Consider the following 14,071-nt stretch of genomic DNA (forward strand, 5'->3'; position numbering starts at 1 on the left):
AGCTGTCTTGAGGCTGTGGTGGATGCTGAGGAATAAACTTATCTCCCAGTTATAATCTAGTTGATACTTTTTGATTTTTTAACTCTTAGCATTCAGATACTCAAATGTAATGCTTATTTCACTTTGTTTTAAATTAATCATGCATTATCTCATAGCTTCAAGATTTTGATACGATTGTGATTTTTAGTGACATTATAAGATAGTTGTGAAAGGCCAGATTTGGCCACTTTAAGCATAAAACACGTAGAATATTTTGGCAGGATATGGCTGATTTAGATGCCTAAAGGCTAAAATACTTTTATTATTGTATGGGATATTGCGTTTTCTTTTCCTTTTATGCAAATGGTCAAATTTAGTCCGAACAATCTGTGTGTGTATGTTGTCAAAAACAACTACTGGGGTTGATATAATCAACTATAATCTCTTGGAAGATATGCTTTCTTCCAATAAATAAAATCAATAAAGTAGTATTAATTTTTGACATTTCTTGAATATGAATGCACTATGTGTTTCCCACATTTTCTCTTTGAGGCTGAAGGAGCTGTCTGAGAATGTAACACAAAATCATTTCAGAAGAATTGTAGCTATTTGCTACTTAGGAAGTTTTTTTAATTTTTATTAATTTGAATTAATCATGCATTATCCCAGCTTAGAGATTTCTATGTGATTTTTATAAAATGATATTGTAGGAGAGGTGTGAGAAGCCAGATCTAGCATAAAACAGAATATTTGGGCTGGATATAGCTGGTTTATATGCTAAAGTGTTAATAAGAGTTTAAGTAGCTTTTACAATCTGAGGTTTTCAGCAACTGGCATAAACAGTGACGTCTTTTTTTTAAATTTTTTCTTGGCATGTACAAAATTGTTTTAAATTCTGAAATGATGGTCACTGACTGTTTTTCTCTCTCTCTTTTACGAAGTCTGACAGTGTAACTAACTATAAGAATATGCAACTATACGATCTTAGCCCAGCTTATAAATCTTCACTTGTTCAGTCAGAATATTGTTGACCATGATGAATATGACAATTAAGTTTTAAATTAGCTTCTAAACGTAACTTTTGATACAGAAGCCCTGAAAGTTTAGATAAACAGGCTACTAGAACAAGGCAAACAGCTTTAATGATTATCATTGTTAAAGTGACTGATGACTGCATACTTAAATACCTTTTCTTCCATTTTTTGAAAAAAAATTTTTTTTGCCAGAACTAAGAATATTTCTGATGCAAAAAACAAAACAAAAATAATCAATGATATTACATTTTATTGGTAGATATAGCAACAAAGGTGGAGCCATAAACATGATATATATATACATATATATCCTTTTATTACTATGAGAGTATTAGGAGGCAATACTATTCCTGAATCCAGCCCTTCTAGAGGCACTAAGCACAAAAAGAATTGAATGAAATAAATATTGATTTTTCTGGCATAGAAACCGTCAGGAGATATCAAGAATACTGAATCTCAATGCCAGTTTTGAAAGAGAGGCTCATTAGATAAAACTAGGTAGGTCATCTATTGTATGAAATCTATTCACACTAAAAATCTGAATTATCTTTAAAAAATTCTAACAGCAAATGTAAAGGACAAATGATAAAATTAAACAAAGGTCTTTATGATTTTAAAATAGCTACCAGCCCATAAAATCTATAAATTAGCTGTTTGAAAAATCTAAAAAAAAAAAAAAAAAAAAAAAAAGAAATATTAGAAACAGCTATTTTTTTTGCAAATGAAACCCAACTCATTAATAAGAAAAAAAAAAAAAAAAAAAAAAAAATCAGCAATGTTCCCAGCTCAAATACACACACATAACTTATCTCAGTAAAACCATCTTATAAATAGATATTGTTGCTTAAAAATATTTCAGCCTGCAATTGTGTATTGTTTTTCAAGTTCTATAAATATTGTTAAGCTAGCTGGATACCGACAAAGTCCAATGTATCACTGTCTGTTTAAATCTTACCCTTTCATTAGTGTAGGTCAATAAATAGAATATACACACATACACACACAAAAAATGTACACTAAGTTTTTCTAAAAAAAAAAAAATGTTTTAAAGTATAAAATAATTATGTGGAATATATAGTTAATAAGGATAGTAGTATTTGACTCCACCAGATCATTCTTGTATAGGTAACATGAAAGAAAATTGTGAGCTTGCCAGTAAGTACACTTTTTAAAAAACAATTACTTGGAAAAGGGGGCATAACACTTTCCTATATTTCCTTAATACATTCATTAGTCTTTACTTTTATTCTAAATGTAAAACCATGATTGTGAAATTTACGATCATGCCTTCCAATCCTATATTGGCAATGAATGTCTTATTAGTAGGTCAGATATTTAAGGCCATCTAATACAAAATTTTCACTTTATTTCAGATATAGACAGCATCAACATGGTAGATTCTGATCTGACATGAAATAAAAACACCATTACCATAATTCTAGCTACCAACAACAGTTCCTTGAATGTGGTTCAGAGTCAGAAAAAGCTGGAGGACTTTAGTGGGGTGTGTGTTATTCATGGCCAGGGAAAAACATTCTTGGTGATCTGATGCCATGTCAGGATGGTTGAGTTTTCCCACCAAGTCCAGGAGATCAATGTTTTCAAGTTGGTGAATCCACTGTCAGATGTGTAATGGTCAAGGGCATGAGGTACAAGTCCTACATGATGATGACAGGGTAGTTATAGCAGGCAAGATTGGAGAAGACTGTGAACATGTGACACCCAGCTCTTTGATCTGAATCCCCTAGATTGCTGCATTTGTGGTATCATCAAAGGGAGTAGGAATCAACAAGCAGTTCCATGCTGTCAAAAGCTTGCTGAGATTTGGTATTGTTGGTTACCTGATCCTTAATGGAGCAAAAGGTGGTTTTGTGGAATGACTTGTTTCTTTGATGTTTCTAGTCAAATGTGAGTGTGCCATGTATGGTGGTTTTGTTCAAAAACGATCAACACACGATTACTTCTAAAACCATGAATGTGTATGTTGTGAGGTGGTGGTAATGCAGAAATGAAAAAGGAATGAGGGCCAACCAGCAGAAATCCCCAACCACCATGACAAAAAATTCTTAAATTTAATATAATAGAGAGAGAGAGCAGTAGAATTATAAAAGTAAATGGAAATTATACAATATTGAAAAGTATGCTTTGAGTCAGACAAAAGAACAATAGTAAACCTCTTGCAAACATCAATTTACATTGGTATAATTTTCACTTTTATTGAGTGGAGTGAATTTCTGATGTTTGTCAAAATGACAGTTGCAATTGGAAATTCAGCTATATGAAAATCAACACATGGATCATTCCTCAGGAACAGCAACAGTGCTATTTTAGAAATTGATGTTTTCTTAGAGAGACACCAGTACGCAAAGGTATCAATATTTCAGAGACTTAACATTATGGAAAATAAGCTGGGCCAAACTAGTGAAGATGGATGAATCATTGATATTTAACACTTTAGCGTTCAGATAACTCTGTAAAATGTAATGCTTATTGATATCGTTTTGCATTAATCATGCATTATCTCATAGCTTTGAGGTTTCAATGAGGTGATTGTTTATTTAAAAAATTACACTGAGGCAGTTTGAATGTTAAAACAGGTAGAATATTTGGGCTGGATATGGCCAGTTTAAATGGAGAAAAAAAACAAGTGTGAAGTAAAAAGAAAATTAAGGGCCTTTCATCATCATCACCATCGTTTAACGTCCAGTTTCCATGCTAGCATAGGTTGGACGGTTCAAACGGGGTCTGGGAAGCCAGGAGGCTGCACCAGGCTCCAGTCTGATTTGGCAGTTTCTACAGCTGGATGCCCTTCCTAACGCCACAGCATGAAAAAGGGTTCAACAATTGGTGCAGAGACATGCATACAAATAACAGGTTGTTCCTGGGATCACAGTGGTCCCTAACAAATGGTGTATGGATGGGCTTTGATAAAAACACACATTTGACTAAAACATTCTGGCAAAGAATGCAGAAGCCATGGTAAATAAGTGGTTCAAAATTAAATTACTCTACATAATCAGTGGTTTGATTTTTCTAGGGCAATACCAGTATGGAACTTAGAAAAGCATTTAATCATTTTGTTAAACAAGCTGGTAGCAGTCTTTTTGGTCATTGCTGAAGAATTGTAATACTGTGCTGTGGACCAGCTTGGTTGTCATAAAGGATATTTTGGGTTCAATTAAGAATTGTATCGTTGTTTAGAATTTTAGATGCTTCTTCATATTCAAGTGTTTACCTTGTTTAAGGCAAGTCATTTTCCTACAAAATAGAACCATTAAGAAATAAAATAAAGAGTATAGTGTCAGCTAGACACTTTAACTCTTTAGCATTCAGATTATTCTATCAAATGCAACTTATTTGTTCACATTATTTTGAATTTATTTTGCAATTGTTTAGTTTTAGACTAACAATGTAGGTTAGGTGTGAGAGGCTGAATCTGGCCAGGTTGAACATAAAACAGGAAGGATATTTGAGCCAGATGTGGCCAGTTTAAATGCTAAATGGTTAAAAAAAATCCAGTGTGACTGTTTATCTTATATACAATTGTTACTCATTAACCCTTTAGCATTTAAACAGGCTATAACCCAGCTCAAATATTCTACCGGTTTTATGCTCTAACTGGCTAGATCTAGTTTCTCACACCAACCCTACAATATCATTCTAAAAAATAATCATATCATTGAAATGTCAAAGCTATGTGGTAATGCACAAGTAATTCAAAACAAAATAAATAAACATCAAATTTGACAGAGTAATCTGAATGCTAATGGGTTTATGGTTTGATAATAATAGTTCGCTAAAGGACTTGCAGTTCCATGCATGAATAATTTGCCTTTGTCACATGAATTGCTCCTATACTTACTTCACATTACTGTTTCTGCATGGCAGCTTTATCTTAAACAATAATTCTCAACTGCACCCAAAATATCCCAGGACAGATTAGCTGTCTGTATCCAGGATGAAGAGAAACAACTTTTGCAACTTCAATATGCAATGGTAAAGTGGCATGTTATAAGAGAAAATTACCGAAATAACCCAGTGGGAGATATCCTATATGAGGAACAACAAGCATTTGTTCAGTCATCCCTCAAAAGTGAATTTGTTTCAAAGTAAACCACTTATTCATTAATTATTGTTACCTATTAACTATTATGAATGACTGAATTCAGTTAACGTCCAATCGGTTTGGGTAACATGTTCGGCATTTTATGTGGTTTTAAAAGCACCTTTTTAAAAATACTTTTTTTAAAAACTGTCTTCGGATTTTGTTTGTTTTGAACGTTAGATTCAGAATCTGCAAAAAAATTCTTTTTTTTTTCTTTTAAAAACAAAAACAATAAGGAATCTCAATCCATTTATATATAATAATCATGGATAATGAACAAAATATCTTGTAATAGCGGTTATTTTCAAAATTTATTTAAGATGAAAATGTATTTACAAATACAAACAAAATATATTTATACTTCAAATGCAAAACGTAAGTAAAATTTAACTACTTTTTTATATTCATAAACACACACACACACACATAAAAAAGGTTGTAAATCCTTCAACCTGATTTACATGTTTGTTTTTTTTTTTTCTTTCTTTTAAACAAATTCTGAATATTTGATGTTCAAAGCAATACAAATCCGAAGACCCATCTGTTAAAGAAGGGAATGATAAAATGTTTGCAGAAAGAATTATTAAAAAATTAAAACAAATGTCCCGCTTTTTGCAAAATTTTTAGACTTATCCACTACCAATAAGCTTGTTCGTATTTAATGGGTGAGAGATCACGCAGAAAAATTATTTTTATGCTTAGAAAAAAACCTAATCAGGTCCACACAGAGATAGGATTTGAATAAAACTAGCAGGATATTGTAATGAATGAATCGATTCATTCATAGAAGATTACCATACAATAGCAGATCACAATTTTTGCAAAGAAATTAAAATATCAAGTGCAGAAGAGAGCAATTGTGTGCATTAAAAGCAGTTACATTTTCCACTTTAAAATGTTTCAACTTCAAGAGGCCTCGGAAATACAGGAGAGGAACACCGAAGAAAGATCTGGAAGTTTATATATATATATATATATATATATATATATATATATATATATATAATCCACTAATTAAAGTATTAGGTACCCTTCTTTCGTCTCTGAGCTGGTGTAGTTGTGGACTCATTGGACAAGTGTGTTTGGTACTGCCAATACTCGAGCGGACAAAAGTTTAGGTCTTTAGATCCCTGGTCCCCCTGTCATGTCCTATGGGCCCTTAGGAGCCACCTGAACTTCTTGGATACCTGAATGCTTCGCATGATTATGGGTACCAGTGGTCAGATTTTGTATCCAACCAACTCTGCAAAAGATCGCCTTGTTCATAAAATATGAAAGTACTTCCTGACATAAGTTGTCAAGATAATTGAAATTAAACGCGGCCATAGCACGGATACATATCGTTCGCGTAGTAAAACTGTCTTAAGAAAACGCATCCCATCCCTGCAAAAGTTACTTATCATTAAGACAGTTGACTGGTGTCATTTTTTTCTTATTTCACAAGTTATTTTTGCTTGTGAAACACACTAAATCTGGAGGAGAGAAAAAAAGCCCACTACTACTACTACTACACTTGCCTCACTTTCGTAAATAATTCGGCACGCTATATTCCAAAATTGCCAATCAAATGCTACTGCTCCTTGGTTAACGTGTTTGTTTGTCAAGGAATGTCGGTTGCGACTTGGAGTTGATTCTTTTCACATTCATAATGATACCAGAATTTTGCTTCATTATTAACGGTATTATATAACTCACATTAAACTAAGACTAAGTTACCAAAAACTGATCTAACGATAGTGATATATACATACACACACATTATATACAATGCATTCTTTCGATTTGACTCGAAAAAAGCAAAACATTGCAATCGACTCTTTCCGTGAAAAGCACGTTGTCTTGTCAGCTGACGAAATGGGAGAAGAAAGCTAATGGGTTGTATGTGCGTGCATGCTTGTTCCTGTCTCTGTGTGTGCGCGTGCTTGTTCTTTGTGTCTGTGTCTCTGTGTGTGTGTGTGTGTGCATGTTGCAATGTTTCTGCTCTTTAGTGGTTAAAAAAAAAAACCATATGGACTACTATAATTGATACGGCATTCTCGTTTTCTGTTTGGAAATTTACGGATTTTACATATACACATGAAACAGGTAAGAACAAATATGCAAGGCTTTTTTTTAATGCTACATCGCTGGCATAATTTCGTTATCTCCATATTCCACAACACATAAAAACAGAACAGGCACACACACAAACAAAAAACAAGCACGTACAACCCATTAGCTTTCTCCTCCTCCCATTTCGTCAACTGACAGCTGACAAGACAACGTGCTTTTCACGGAAAGAGCCTATTACAATGTTTTGCTTTTTTCGAGTCAAATCGAAACACACACACGTTCTTCTTGATTTCAATTTTCAGGACGGCAGTTTTTTTTCTCTCTCTCTCTCTCTCTCTTTAAGGATATAATTATTTCAAGTTTTTGGTCAACAGTTCTGAAACGTGCATTTAGTTGTGAATTTCAGCCTAATAATGTATCTAACCGAACGCCTAAATGGTTCCGAAACCTAGGATGTAGCGACCTCTAGATTTTCGTTATCGAAATCCTAACATTCTTCAGTAATTTCCATAAAAAAATGTTTAACGTTGAGGATGCTACGCAGGGGATCGTGATAGATGAGAACATAATAAAATAGGGATAAAAATCACCGCGAGAAATTAGCTTGATTAATATGTGTACATGTACACACACCCGGGCGTTCGCGAAACGCTATTCCGAAAAAGAGGATCAAGGCATCAGTATACAGGAATTCGGTGGACACATGTTGTTCCTCTGGTAGACAAATCTCTTCAACAAGGAGTGAAGCAAAGGGAAGACTTCAGCCAACACCCATATACAGACAATGGATGATTCTGGGTATTGTCTGTTGTTTTCACGTTCGCATCACTTATTATTCCATCATACAAAATAGTACTTCGATCTGCATAAAATCACTCATGAGCACTGGCCAAAATTCTTACCATACACGAACATTATTTTTCCAGACGAAATATTTAGTGGTATTTCGTTCGCCTGTCTCTACGTTCTCAGTTCAAATTCCGCCGAGGTCGAATTTGTCTTTCATCCTTTCGAGTTCGATGACGAGTACTAATTGAGCACGGGATTCTATGTAATCTACTAGTCCCCTCCCCTACAATTTCAAGAAGAATTATTATTACTGATGGATACCAGTGGAAAATCCCTGGGCGGCAAATATTCGGTTTTCCTCGAAGCAGGCATCGTGAACGTATCTAACTAAAACGACTGGAATTTCCATATATTTAAACAGTAACGAGTTGCCTATGATGCCTATATTAATGAAACAGACGAACAGAGAAGAAACAAAACTCGTTTTATTCGTAGATTATTGTTTGCCAAAGTGAATGTTACTGCCCCAGGATTGTCAAGATAAAGGTTACAATTTTTTGTGCTTATTGTCTCCCCTAATAACGTTTCGTTTAAGGTGTCTAAGTCAAGGGGTTTAGTGCTTTCGTGATTAAAGGCATTTAGAACCCATGGGAAATTAAATGGGCTCCAAAGTAGAATTAGGACATATATAACTGTTGCTTTCTTAACCAGAACGCGCAAATAATACTCGTAAATTAGGGATACTGAATTCCGAGAACACAGTTGGCGGCCATTTCATCAATGTTAGTCAAATAGTATGCGGGGTACAAAAACAAGGACCAAGTATACAGAAGACCATTTTCACCGCAACCAGAATATTTTCTTGCGGAGATGAAGAAGGCTGGGATTATAAGTATAACAATGTTTGTGTAGAATTATTTATTGTTCCAGGCGTTCAAAAGAATATATATATATATATATATATATATATATATATATATATAAATGTAATTTTAGCGAAGAGTATACGGTAAGATGATTGGTAGCAGGGAGAGATTGGAATTAGACCTTCCAAACAAGACATTGAAATAGGGAAGTGGTAAAAAGCAACATTTTGAAGTTCATGTTTTGATCAAATTTAGTTATTGTGAAGCTATTTAATATTGTTGAAATTAGTAAAGACATTTTACTACATTTGTAACCAGGGTAGAAACAAAATGATACCACTGTTCACAGGCCCTAGACTCGACACGACCTGTTTTATAATTCCAAGGAACATTTTCTTTCAAATAAACGTATACAAGAAATTATGAACAAAACAAATCTCAGAATGACGAGTTCTAATTACAGATTTTAAGAAAACAATTACACGTCTAAATGATCAAAAATAATTTTTATACAAGAATTAAATTATATATGCGTTCGAATTTTGTATGAATTAGGAAATGGTGGCGAGAGAAAATTTTGAAAATAGAATAAGCTTTCACCTTATATTGACTAAGTTGTTTAATATGAGGATATATAAACTCCCATAACGGAAAATAAGGTGGGTATTCGATTCCCAAGCTATGGAGTTTATGTCCCAACATTAGACCATTTCTACAGTCGAGATATAGTGAAAGCTTATAATTCTATTTATGAAATATATATTTGTATAGCTACATCATATTAGAAAACATTTTTCTATACAAGTCAAAATATGTTATTTATCGAGATAAAAAGATTCATGAAATTAGTAAAATTTGATACCTGGCTTCCTAATATATATAAATTTGACCGCATATTGTCTAAAGAGCAATTTAAAAACCGCTTCTTACGTTTTACTATCACCAACGATCGAAATAACAGTGTTAGCAAGATGGGTGGTTTATGTGTGTAAACTAGTTGATACTTAATAGAATTAGTTGCATGACAGTGACGAGCGATGATAACACGATAACGTATAGACAGCGTATATCTTGTGGGGGGGGGGGGTATATCTGAAGGATCAAAGGAGTTGAGAATCACTACTGTAGAGGAAATTCCTCGTAGGCTAGAAAAGTAGTAGTTTAGGCCTGAATCAATCTTCATTGAATTGAGTTATGATGAAAGAAGCCTCCCAGTCATAACCATAACTAATAAATTTTTCTTTTCTATTGAAAGCAGCAGTACGTAGAACGAACGCGTAGAGCTGTGCTTCTTAAACCTGCGACTTCGCTTATTTAAAATATTTAGGGATTCAGAAAAGCTATACTAATGCTTGATTGAACATTCTGAAAAGCCTGTTAGTCATAAAAAGCAAGAATTATCTATATTTTAAAACTTTTCATGCCAAGTACATCAGTAAATTTCTTTGTAATTGATCTCAAGAGGACCAGGAAGCACAAAACACTGGTTTTACAGTTATAATCATCCTGTATATTCTATTTATTTGTTAGTGGTGGAAGGCGCTGTATTCAAGGGTTTACTCAATTATACTGACTTCAGTTACTTCATGCTAGTCTTGTATGGATTTTATCGGCTGCAATTTGTCAAACTGCTCATTTATGGGGCATAAGCAATGGTACCGATTTTACAATGTTGTCAAGAGACCCGAAGACCATGTATCCCCGTCTGCCGAATTCCACTGAAAAGGCAATGGCCAATCTGATGTAAGGATACCCAAGAATACACAAAGTTGTAAAGAACCACAAATCACGTGGTTCGCCTTCAAAGTGATCACATCCACTATGACGGGTGTTGTATCCTTTAAGACAAAATGATTTTAATACATAAATAGAATAATTATACATAAGCAATATTTATTTCACAATCTACACTAAGGTCACACAGGCAGGTTTGTGTCGATGTAGAAAAATCATGTATATATAATAGAATTCAACTGGAAGATATTAACTGTCAAATATATATATATATATATATATATATATATATATATATAAGAATTTAAGGAATGGAGAAAACGCATGTTATAATTGCATACTTTATTCCTACATATGTTTCAAAGGATTACAACCTGTGTGATCCATAGGGATCTTTGATATTAAAATTGTAAACTTCTCATCAGGGAAAGCATGGGAATCATCTTAAACGTAAGACATTATGACCGATTATGAAAACAATAGATGTCTTACGTTTAAGATGATTCCCATGCATTCCCTGATGAGAAGGTTACAATTTTAATATCAAAGATCCCTATGGATCACACAGGTTGTAATCCTTTGAAACATATGTAAGAATAAAGTATGCAATTATAACATGCGTTTTCTCCATTCCTTAAATTCTTAAATATACTCAAATACCCAAAATTTCAAGGAGTTCCTGCCTTAAAAACAGGAACTAAACCAGTTATTTTGTGTTCTTTGCTACATTGGTTTCTATTAACCCATTTATTCTATCAGAAGAATTTTTATTCATTAAGATAGAAGAAATACACATAATTTTATATATATATATATATATATATATATATATATTGGTGATCTTTTTTTTATTTTGACAATTATTACAGGTCTACAAACCATCTTCAAGAAGTATGCTTTAGCGTTGCTAAACAGAAGGTGGTAGCACGAACCAAAACAGAGTATACCAACCCCACTATGTCTCTGTCTCTCTCTCTCTCGAATAGAGCGCAGCGAGGTGAATGAACTTAGTATGAGAATTCATATAGACAACAAATTTTTTTTTTAAATAAGCAGCCCTCCACCCACCTACACTGCAAGTTAGTATCAAGCTACAATATTACATGGCAAGCAACAAAATAAACAGGTCAATAACTTTTGGGAGATATGGTTGTTATTTAAATACTAATGGAGAATAAAAAGACCTTTCTATTTACCCTTTTAGTAGGCAGAATAAAAAAAATTATTTTAGATATGAGAAAAAGATTAGATGATTGTAACTTATTTTTAAGATGGGTCATATTAAAAAAATACCTCTGCAATGTGTTTAACGTGACTAATTCTATGAAAACATACAGATATGTATATAGATATATTGTCGATTACCAAACTTCAAAGCGCCATTAAAAGGGGGGGGAAAAAACGAAACTCACCATTTTTAGAACATAAAGAGGAAAATATTACGAACATAATCATACAGGGAAAATAAATTTAGACCAAACACAAGGTTTAATAGGTTTTATATAAATCTATGAGGAAAGAATATGATTATTGCAATCTCGTTCCTGGAATTATTTAATACCCTGTCACGCATGTATTCGGGCAATCTTTAACCAAAACTAGTCTGCATTTGTTGTAATGTTTAGTCTATTAATCCTAATTCGATACATTAAATCATAAAGCCTAAAGGAAGTAATCATTAACAATTAACCGAAGGGATTCATTTTAAATTTATCTAAACGTGTACATTTATCCATACTCTATTATAGTATAGTTTTAAGGTGATATATGAGAATTTTATGGATGGCATTTATATAATAAAGGAAGCACATTTTAAATCACATATACTCCACCATAGGAGTATTTGCCGTAATTAGTTTCATTAAAGGATCTTTTTTTGCTAAAGTAATGAATGAGTGATCAAATATATTTTTAAGCAACGAATTTTTAATTACTTGACCGTAGATAATAATAAACATTGTGAAGCAGAAAGAAAAGCTAAGATGTATAATTTTTATCTTTTCAAACAAGATGAATACCTCAACTACTTTAAAACGTTTTAAATATTGAAAACAAACAAAAAAAAATTAAGTATTTTCCATAAAATAATATACCTTAATAGTCGACGGTGATGGAAAAATGTCACAAATGTTTGTACCAATGTCATAACGAAAGAAATATTTATACACTAAACTGTTGGGGAGTATATTAACTTGTTTATGATTAAAAATCAAATAATTTAATTATACAGTTAGGGACGGATCGACAAACAAACAAAAAGTCTTGCATTTCCATCACAAACACGTGCTTATTATTTTAATTTAAAATTCTTTGTAAAAACGGAATCAAGAAAGCAAAATGGCGTTACAAGCTCCTCTTTACTCTTATTATTTGCATCCAACATAACATCTAGCAAGGAACAGCTTATATATAAAACCATTTATATAGTTCAGATCAAAAATAGTTTCTAAGAAATTCAATGACGCTATATAGTTGAAGAATATAATTTTTTTCGTTATACTTTCATGAAAACCCAGCGAAGTTTGCCTTTAAAAGTAAATAATATATGAATATGAAAGTATAGAGGTTTCAGCCATATTAAGATATATAATCACTAGAGAGAGAGAGCTGCCGAGACGAGCGGCTGATGGTATGAATTCAAATATATATATTATGTATATATAACAGAAAGGTGCACCATGATGTAAGGAAAAATAAATCTAACGTTTTAAACAGTGTATTTCACACCAACATATTCGATTCCATTGTATACGGGCTTTTTTTTTTTTTTTTTCGGCCATATTAAAATCTATTTCTGGTCGTTCCTCGCTTCAGGACAAAAGTTAAACTCGACGAGGGTAACAAAAAAATGATTTAAAAACAAACAAAACAGAACAAATGAACACAAAGTACCTTATGATAAATAAAGTGATCTCAAAAGAAATTACTTGAATGGCAGTTCTTACATGTAGTCCAGTTTAAAGTTGAAATAAAGCTTTTAAAAAAATTACGTTCTGCACTAACCATCAGCTTCGTTTAAGACTAATGCAGATTACGGCTAACACGTTAGATTTCCGCAGCGAATTTGAAGGTTGTGTTTTTTTTTTAAATAAACGAAAAGAAAAAATACGAGATGGAAATATTTCACTTACATATATACTTGTTTATTTTAAATATTTAAATTAATAATTTCGAGTAGGTATTTAATATTTTGTTAGATATTATCTAATTTTTCATATCCTAATTATTTGCTGCTTTACAAACGCTGTCAGATACAATGGCCTAGAAGACACGTGATACCTTTGATTTTTAGTGAAAGAGGATGATCAGAATTTAGCGCAATAGAATTTTATATTTGAAAAACATTCTTTCAGAATAAAAATTTACATTATAACTAATGCATTAAAAAAATTATTGAAAAATTACTTTGTTCCTTAAAAAAATTAACATTAAAAATACAAATCTAACGAAATATTAAAAAAAAAAAGAAAAATCTATGTAAAGTATGACTTTCTCTATAATGCAGGCACTCA

The 14,071-nt window shown here is 32.5% G+C and overlaps 1 protein-coding gene across 5 annotated transcripts in view; it reads right to left on the reverse strand.

The window, feature by feature from the left end:
- The window catches only part of LOC106881648 (uncharacterized), an 87,349-nt gene that overhangs the window by 56,284 nt on the left and 16,994 nt on the right, over positions 1-14,071 (reverse strand). For 2 of the 5 annotated variants that reach the window (XM_052970752.2, XM_014932109.3), the window contains exon 1: positions 13,452-13,582. The exons of 1 other annotated variant lie outside the window; for it this stretch is intronic. The gene's annotated coding sequence lies outside the window, so the exon portion shown is untranslated. Of the gene's footprint in view, positions 1-13,451; positions 13,583-14,071 lie in introns of those variants that run through there. 2 more of the 5 variants (XM_052970753.2, XM_052970754.2) reach the window with 2 other exon arrangements.

This window comes from Octopus bimaculoides, chromosome 9 (genome assembly GCF_046866305.1).
Source record: "Octopus bimaculoides isolate indiv1 chromosome 9, ASM4686630v1, whole genome shotgun sequence".
NCBI lineage: Eukaryota > Metazoa > Mollusca > Cephalopoda > Octopoda > Octopodidae > Octopus > Octopus bimaculoides.